We start from the raw sequence: 8,138 nt of genomic DNA on the forward strand, positions 1-8,138 counted from the left end.
GAGTTCCTTGCTGAATAGTTTTGCCAACATCAAAATGGGGGAGTTTGTTGAAACACCTTTCCACATAATTTTGATTTGACAAAATTGTTTAAGTAAAATATTCTAATCACATTAAGTTTAAAAGCTTTGATCTATTCTACTAATGTGTTTGTTCAATGTTGAGTTAAATTGTTTATAAGACACAAGAATCACAAGGCCCAAGCCCAATACAGAAGTCAAGGCCCAAGTCAAACAACTCAAGATAACTCGGCCCGCGTCTGTCAAAAACGGTGTCGCTGTGTACAAAACGCAACTCAGCATAAGAAGGATCTAGAAGACCTTCAGGGAACAACTTCGGAACGAAGCTACTGAGTTGATTCGACAAAGCGTACAAGACAGCAGCTGGCTAAGGAAAACTTCCAGACAAAGTGTTTCCACTTTGGGTAAAGTTCAGACGACACAGTATGCTGTCTAATTGACGTTACCATAAATGGAGAGACACTCTGCCGATCTGACCAAAAGCTGACCGAGGACAAATGATACTCAAATCTGATTGGCCGAGAGCTCTGAGCAAGTCAGGATGACAACGATAGGAAGTCGTTTCCCTCCAACGGTTATTTCGAAATTCGAAATTACCGATGCCTCAAGACGTCTCTATAAATAGTGCCATCAGAAGCTTCATTCAACACAGAACTTGATCAAGCCATTACGCTGACCAAATTTCTACACAAGTACTGTAAGCAAAGAAGCAAAGCAATCTTACACTACATTTCATATATTTGTGTAAAAGTCTAGAGTGATTATTCAATCGTCTAAAGTGTCTTAGCAAATTATTGTATAGGATAAACACTTATCATTTCTAGAAGATAGAAAGGAGAGGCTGAGTACTCGGTTATAGTACTCAGCAAGAGATTAGGATTGAGTAGAGGTATAGAGGAAGGTACTCTTGTTATACTCAATTGCTAAGATTGTAAAAGGTTTGAGGCTCTACCTTTAAAGAGCTCAGTAGAGGATTCGAAATCTCGGAACGTGTTCTGGGGACAGGACGTAGGCTTAGAAGAAGCCGAACCTGGATAAATCTGCTGAGTAAAGTATTTCTTACCTTTAACTCCTTATATATATTGCTTGCTTAAAATAACCAAAATTGACCAAGTAAAGAGGTCAAGTTGAGTTGTGCGTGTTGAACATCTGAGCTCAGGAATAGACTCTAAGTGCTATCTCCTGACTCAAGCTAAGAAACTGACCTAGTCACTAGTTGACTAAGCCAGTATCTTGCTGTTTACTCAGCGCCGCTGTTAAAACCTTTTTCCTAAGAAAAAGAAGTCTGCCCTAATTGCGAAAAAGTTTAAATAGTTGCTAACCCCCCCTTGGAACTATACTTGCAACATTACAAGGGACCAACAGTGGGCACCAACTCGTCTTTCTCGTTGAGAACTACGGTTGTTCCTCCTTTCTTTGGCACAATGTGAATAGGGCTGGTCCACACACTATCAGAGATTGGGTAAATAATGCCAGCATCAAGAAGCTTGATCACTTCTTTTTGCACAACCTCCTTCATGTGGGGATTTAGTCTGCGTTGCGGCTGGACAGATGGTTTGTGCTCCTTTTCCATCAAGATTCTGTGAACACAGACTGATGGGCTGATTCCTTTGATGTCATCAATTTTCCATGCGATTGCATCCTTGTTTCTTTACAAGACTGCCATGAGTTGCACCTTTTGATCAGGAGTTAACTTCGAGGATATGATGACTGGACTTCCGTTGGGTGGTTCAAGGAAAGCATCCTCGAGGTGTGCAGGCAATGGTTTCAATTCTGGTTTAGACACCGGCACAGTTGGTATCTTTGGTGGTTCTTGATGAGTAGGAACAGTCGGATCGAAAGGAGGTGTCGGTAAGCTGGATTCAATGGAACAGCCTGTTCCTTCGCATATGTTCACCTCTTCTCCCAACAAAGTTTCTAGAGTGTCCTGTTCCTGCAAAGTAGACAAACTCTGAAAATCATCCGGGAAAAATCATGTGTCATCATTATTATTTGCACGTCTCATTGCCTCGTTCATCTTAAAGATGACTTCTTCCCCATTAATCCTTCAAAATAATTGTCCCTCGCCTACATCTATCAATGCTTTCCCCGTGGCTAAGAATGGTCTACCTAGGATGATAGGAACATGCAAGTCTTCATCAATGTCCATTATAATGAAATCAACGGGCAAAATAAATTTCCTTACTTTGACTAGCACATCTTCCATAACCCCCCAATGATAGCATATTGAACGATAAGCTAATTGAATAGACATACGAGTAGGTTGGGGTTCTCCTAATCCAAGTTTTGCATATACAGAATAAGGCATCAGATTTATGCTAGCTCCTAGGTCACATAGTGCATTTTCAATATTTAGCTTTCCAATTGAACAAGGAATAGAAAAACTCCCTAGATCTTTTAGCTTCTCGGGTAGCTGCTGCTTGTTTTGGAGTATTGACGAACAATCTCTGTTGAGTTGTATCATGGAAATGTTTTCCAGCTTCTTTTTGTTAGACATGATGTCTTTGAGGAATTTGACGTATGTCGGCATCTGCGCTAGAGCTTCTACGAAAGGAATGTTGATGTGTAATTTCCTCAAAGTGTCCAACACCTTTGAGTTCTGTTCTTCCAGCTTTTTGTTGATCAATCTCATTGGATATTATACTGGCGGAACATACGACGGTGGTGGCTTATACATTCTTTCGCTTTCCCCTTGAACCTGCTTGTTTGTGCAGCTTGTCTTCCTTGTTTCTTCTTCACTAGGAACAGCCTGTTCCTACTCCTCTTCTGCTTCTTTGAACGTCCTTGTGCATTCAGTATTTTCATCAGTTAAAACAATGGGTTGAGTTTCTTTACCAAACCTTAGGGTGATTGCCATGATGTCTCCTTTCGGATTTGGTTCTATGTTGCTCGGTATTATTCCCTTTCCTTTCGATGTAGGTTCAGCTAACTGGTGAACCTGTGTTTCTAGATTCTTTATGGATGCTTGTGTCTGTTTCATGAACTGCATCATCATTGTTTTCATATCTGGCTCTACATCTTCCTTCTGCGGCACAGGTTGTTTGTACTGCTGTGGTGGTTGTCTTTGGTATTGTCCTCCTTGTTGCTGTTGATACCTTGGTTGGTCTTGATACCGTGGTTGTTCCTGCTGTTCTGGCTGCCCTGTCCACCCAAACTTTGGATGGTTTCTTGTGGCTGGGTTATAAGTGTTAGAATAACGGCTAGGCTGGTTCCTTTGATTATACCCTGCGTAATCACATTCTGCCTGTGCACCATTTCCCTACTTAACTCTAGGACAATTTATGTTAAAATGACCCCGCCGCAAAAATCACAACTGTCATTGAATGGTGGTTCATTGTGAATCGAAGACATATTTATCTTGCCCAACTGTCTAGCAAGTTGTTCCACCTGGCTCGTCAATTTAGACACAACATCATCATTTCCCATCTTATTCCCTTCAATTCTGGTTGAGTGCCAGTTGTAACTTGTGCTGACTACCTTCTCAATAAGGTCATACAAAGCATGTAGCTCAAGATCTTCTGGATTACCGTTAGCAATGGATTCGATTTGAATTTTGTAAATGTTGGTCACACCATTATAAAAAATTTGCACTTCCATCCACATAGGGATGCTATGATTTGGCACCCTTCTCAACAATTCTTTGTATCTCTCCCAGGCTTCTGCCAGTGACTCATCCTCTTCTTGTATGAACCGAGACACTTCATTTCTCAGTTTTATGGCTTGTCGTGGTGGGAAATATTTCATCAGAAAAGCTCGCGCCATCTCTTCCCAACTTGTGATTGTTCCTAGCTGTAAATTTCTTAGCCAGTTTTTCGCTTTATCCCGTAGGGGAAAAGGAAACAACTTCAATCTGATCACATCGTCAGAAACACCTCTGTTTGATCTGAATGTGTTGCACAACATGATGAATTCTTGAATATGCCCATTTGGATCTTCAGTTTGAAACCCATTAAATTGTACTGAGGCCTGGATCATTTGTATCATGGACCCCTTCACCTCGAACATGTTGTTCCCTTCGTTGGGCAACACGATACATGATGAATGGCCCTCTGTGGTTGGCCTCGAATAATCTCTGATTCGCATAACAGAAGGGTTGTTAGTCTCTCCTTCTTCTTCTTGGTTTGGTTGAACTGGTTGTTCGGGTGGTACCCTTCCATCCATTCTTCTCTCTCTTTGTCGTTCTCTTTTTCGTGCACGTCGAGCTCCCGCTCTGTTTTGTCTACACATCCTCTCTAATTCGAGATCGATAGGAAAAACAGGAGGTCCAACTCTGCGCATAAACTAGTAAAGACTTTTTTTCCTGCACGCCTTAACAAATGGATTAAAAACACCCTGTTTCATAGAAATTTCAAATAAATTTTGTTGCTTTCAATCCCCGGCAAAGGTGCCAAAAACTTGTTGTCCTCAGATGTGACTCTAGCAAGTGTACTAGATACAAGTAATAAAGTGATAAGTCAAGTATCGTATCCACAAGGATTAAGATCAAAATGATATGAGAAAATCGTTGCTGAATAGAGTGTGAGTGTAAAGGTATCTTCTTAGTAGGATTGATTGTTTGAGTGTGACCGTTAAGACAAAAGTGTGCTAAAGCTATGAAGGATATGACAAATATATGACAGTTTAAAGGATATAATAGGCTGGGCACTACCGAACAGGTTGTGCAAGACCATACAACTCTCCATTGAATTTATGACATTACCAATGAAGTCAAAGTATCAGCTTTAATGCCCACTTAAGTCAACTTTCGTGTGTTCTTAAGTTCCTAAGATTTACTAGAGCCAATAGCGTCCTAAAGGAACTTTCTTTCTTGCATTAAGATCAAAGCTGCATTTCCGTTAAGAAAACCTTTGACACAACCATTTAACATGTCTGCTTCGAGGTGGTGAGATTGATAGAGATATCAGTGAAGATGCAAGTAGTGTCCTAACATTCATCTATCACATGCATATATGCCAAAGCACAGAAATAAAGAACCTCATCAACACATCATTGGCAAAATACTAAACACTCATTAAAGGAGTTATAGAACTTACATAACCGGCCCGGACTGGCCGTGCCTATTCAAAATGGATTACGCACTCATATTAAGATGTGTGCAATCAGAAGTTCTTGATACAATTAGGAACTCCATTGGAGCTCTATGTTCCAGCTTAAAAAGTGACTTCTATATTCTAAAAATAAAATATCCGATCATAAATATCATGCCTTATCTTTCCTTTGCGACATCTATTTAAAGGAGAAAGATAGGGCTCAAACTGGTACCCAAAAGTACCCTTACAAAAGTAACGCATAAAAATAAGTCAACACTTTACTAAAACTAAAAGAGAGTAAAATAATCATTGATCTTTTTGACCCTTGAACACTCAAGGGTCGAAACTTCTTATGTTTTGTTGCTTTTAGGAAATGCCACCTGAACACTTTTCCACCTGCTGCCTTTGCCTCTGCCACCTCTAATCTGTCGATGTCCGTCATCAAGTATCCGACGCTTAACTGCTGGATCAAAGAAAGGCTCCACTCCTCCTTGGCAGTTGCGAAACAAGCTATTTCCAGCGAGTTTGGCTTTTATCCATGCTTATCTACAAAAATACATTAATCAGTCCTTTTATTTTGCAATATAATGTAAAAACACCCAAACTCTCATCTAAATATTATGTTAAACTAAGTCAATTTCATGCCTAACAATATGCACCAAGTGTCACATCCGTGTTCCATTTTTATCTTTTTTTTAAAGATATCAACTTTATTGATTAAACGGGATTAGCATCTTGTGCTATTACATCAACAAGCCAATATGGAATATAATAAGACATTAATGCGTTAGCATTGGAACGAGATTGCCTAGCTATCACATGTGTGTTAAGCCCAAAATATACCTAAAATATCATTAATATTTATATCATTTTTATTACATATTCGTGTTATTTATATTTGTTTAGATTACTTTTACTTTCGAATATCTTTCTTTCTTGCAAGGTACTTAAATATTTGGTAAAATCCAAATAGGAACGAAAAAGGATCTAAAACAGAAGAAAAACCCTTCAAAAGGAGTCAAAGACGACGTAAATCGAAAGCGCCAAGTCGAGGACACGAACGAAAGCAAGAAGTAAGAAAACCTGCCGGGCCGCGACAGTGGATCCCAGACCCGCGGCCGCGACACGTGTGGTATAACCTTTTCTCCCCTTCGTCCGTCGCTCAGCTCAGTGCTACGTCATTCACGGCCGCGGATCACCATCCTCGGTAAGTGCAGAAAATTACCAAGAGCATTTAACACATGCTGAAAATCCAAGAAACGCGTTCGTTCAAGTGGATAAAGACGTCCTTTCACAACGGACACGACTCTTAACCAACGGACACATCACTTCAAACTCAACCCTTCAACACCTATAAATAAAGAGTTGATGTTGAGGAGAAAATGTTGATATGAAATGTTATAATATAGATATAGAAATCAGAGCGTAGAACTTATGTCGAAGTTCTAAGTAAAAACATTTCGAGAGTTAGAAATTAGATTCTGTACAAAACAAGATGAGGTACACATATTGTTTATAGTTTAATTACAACTCAGTAGCGTTTAGACATTGTTCCAGTTTTAGTTTGCATCATGGTAGTGGCCGACCGAATCCCTATTACGAAGTTACAGCGAGCAGAGTGAGTAAAGTGTTCGCCCCCGAGCCTGACAACCTCCTAGGAAACCCAAGGAAGCGGAACCGATCAAGCCCTTCACTTGCACGCCCTCGAAGAACTCGATGCTCCTTATTCTCTGTAAACTTGTATCAATTTATTTTTCATCTAATAAAGTCCGTTCTATTCGACAAATCGTTATGCAGCACTTATGGTAACCAATCCAATATAAGTGAGGCTGGTGTTTTCATTAATATGCACTTGAATTCAAAATCATTACAAGGAAACTTTGTTGAACACTTAGGCAAATTATCATCTCGAAAGAGTTCTAATTTGAGTAAGGGCAACTATCCCGAAAGGGTTTTGTCGTGTTCAAAGCCAATTAATTAGAGGTTCCGTCATTTATTTCATCATCATAATCGATACAAAGTTTAAGTTGTTTTCTTTGCTTAATGCAAATGAACAAATTCATTCGTTTTTCTAATAAGTTCTAAATGTTCCTGTTTTGTAAAATTCATCCTTAAAATCAGATGATCTTTCTAACAATCGATTTATTCTAAATATAAAATCTTATTCCAGCATTTTCAAATACTCAAAGTTCACAAATTCAATCAAATAAATTTCCTAAATTCAATTAATCCAATTTTCACTTTTCATTTACATTTAATAAATCTAACAAGTTCGAAATTAATAATTCAAAAATAAGTTTTTCGTTAAAAAACGTATCTCTGTGGGATCGATATTTTTATTACTACAAGCGAAACCGTGCACTTGCGGAAATAGCTCAACAAGTTTTTGGCGCCGTTGCCGGGGATACGCCAAAATTTTTGACAAAATTTTTATTTTTCGTATTTTATTTTCGAATATAGGTTTATACATTATTTTTATACAATTTTTATATTTTATTTATTTTCAGTTATATAACATATTTGTTTTCAATTTTGTTTTGAAGGTAGTTTGGCTCGTGTAACAATTTCAAGTTCATGCGCAGTTCGCGAAATTCGGGCACGCCACCAGATCCTTTTGATCCAGAAATTGAAAGAACACTTAAGAAAAACAAGAAAAACAACAAAAACAAAGACAAAACTCCCTTAAAAACAAAAGTAGACCAGCCAGAAATTATGGCCGATCCACCGACACTTATGGATTATGCTAGGCCAGGAATGGCCGGTGTAACTAATAGTGTAGTTAGACCCCGTATAAACGCAAATCAATTTGAAATTAAGCCTGCTTTGCTTAATATGTTGCAAAACAATGTAACGTTTTACGGATTGCCTAACGAAAACCCTAATGCACATTTGACAAATTTCTTAGAAATTTGTGACACTTTTAAAATTACTGATGTAACAGCCGAAGCAATCAAACTTCACCTCTTTCCTTTCACTTTGAAGGATAAGGCAAAAATTTGGTTAACTTCTATGCCTGCTGCAACATTTGAAACTTGGGACCAATTAGCCCAAGCATTTTTACAAAAATATTTTCCCTTGGCAAAAACCGCA

The 8,138-nt window shown here is 38.7% G+C and overlaps 1 non-coding gene across 1 annotated transcript; it reads left to right on the forward strand.

Annotated features, from left to right (window-relative positions):
• The first annotated feature begins 3,625 nt into the window (after positions 1-3,625).
• Positions 3,626-3,732, forward strand: LOC136228335 (small nucleolar RNA R71). Its single transcript, XR_010688661.1, has one exon. It is a non-coding gene; the product is annotated as a small nucleolar RNA R71 (small nucleolar RNA).
• Positions 3,733-8,138: the final 4,406 nt, after the last annotated feature.

The sequence above is a fragment of the Euphorbia lathyris genome, chromosome 4, assembly GCF_963576675.1.
Source record: "Euphorbia lathyris chromosome 4, ddEupLath1.1, whole genome shotgun sequence".
NCBI lineage: Eukaryota > Viridiplantae > Streptophyta > Magnoliopsida > Malpighiales > Euphorbiaceae > Euphorbia > Euphorbia lathyris.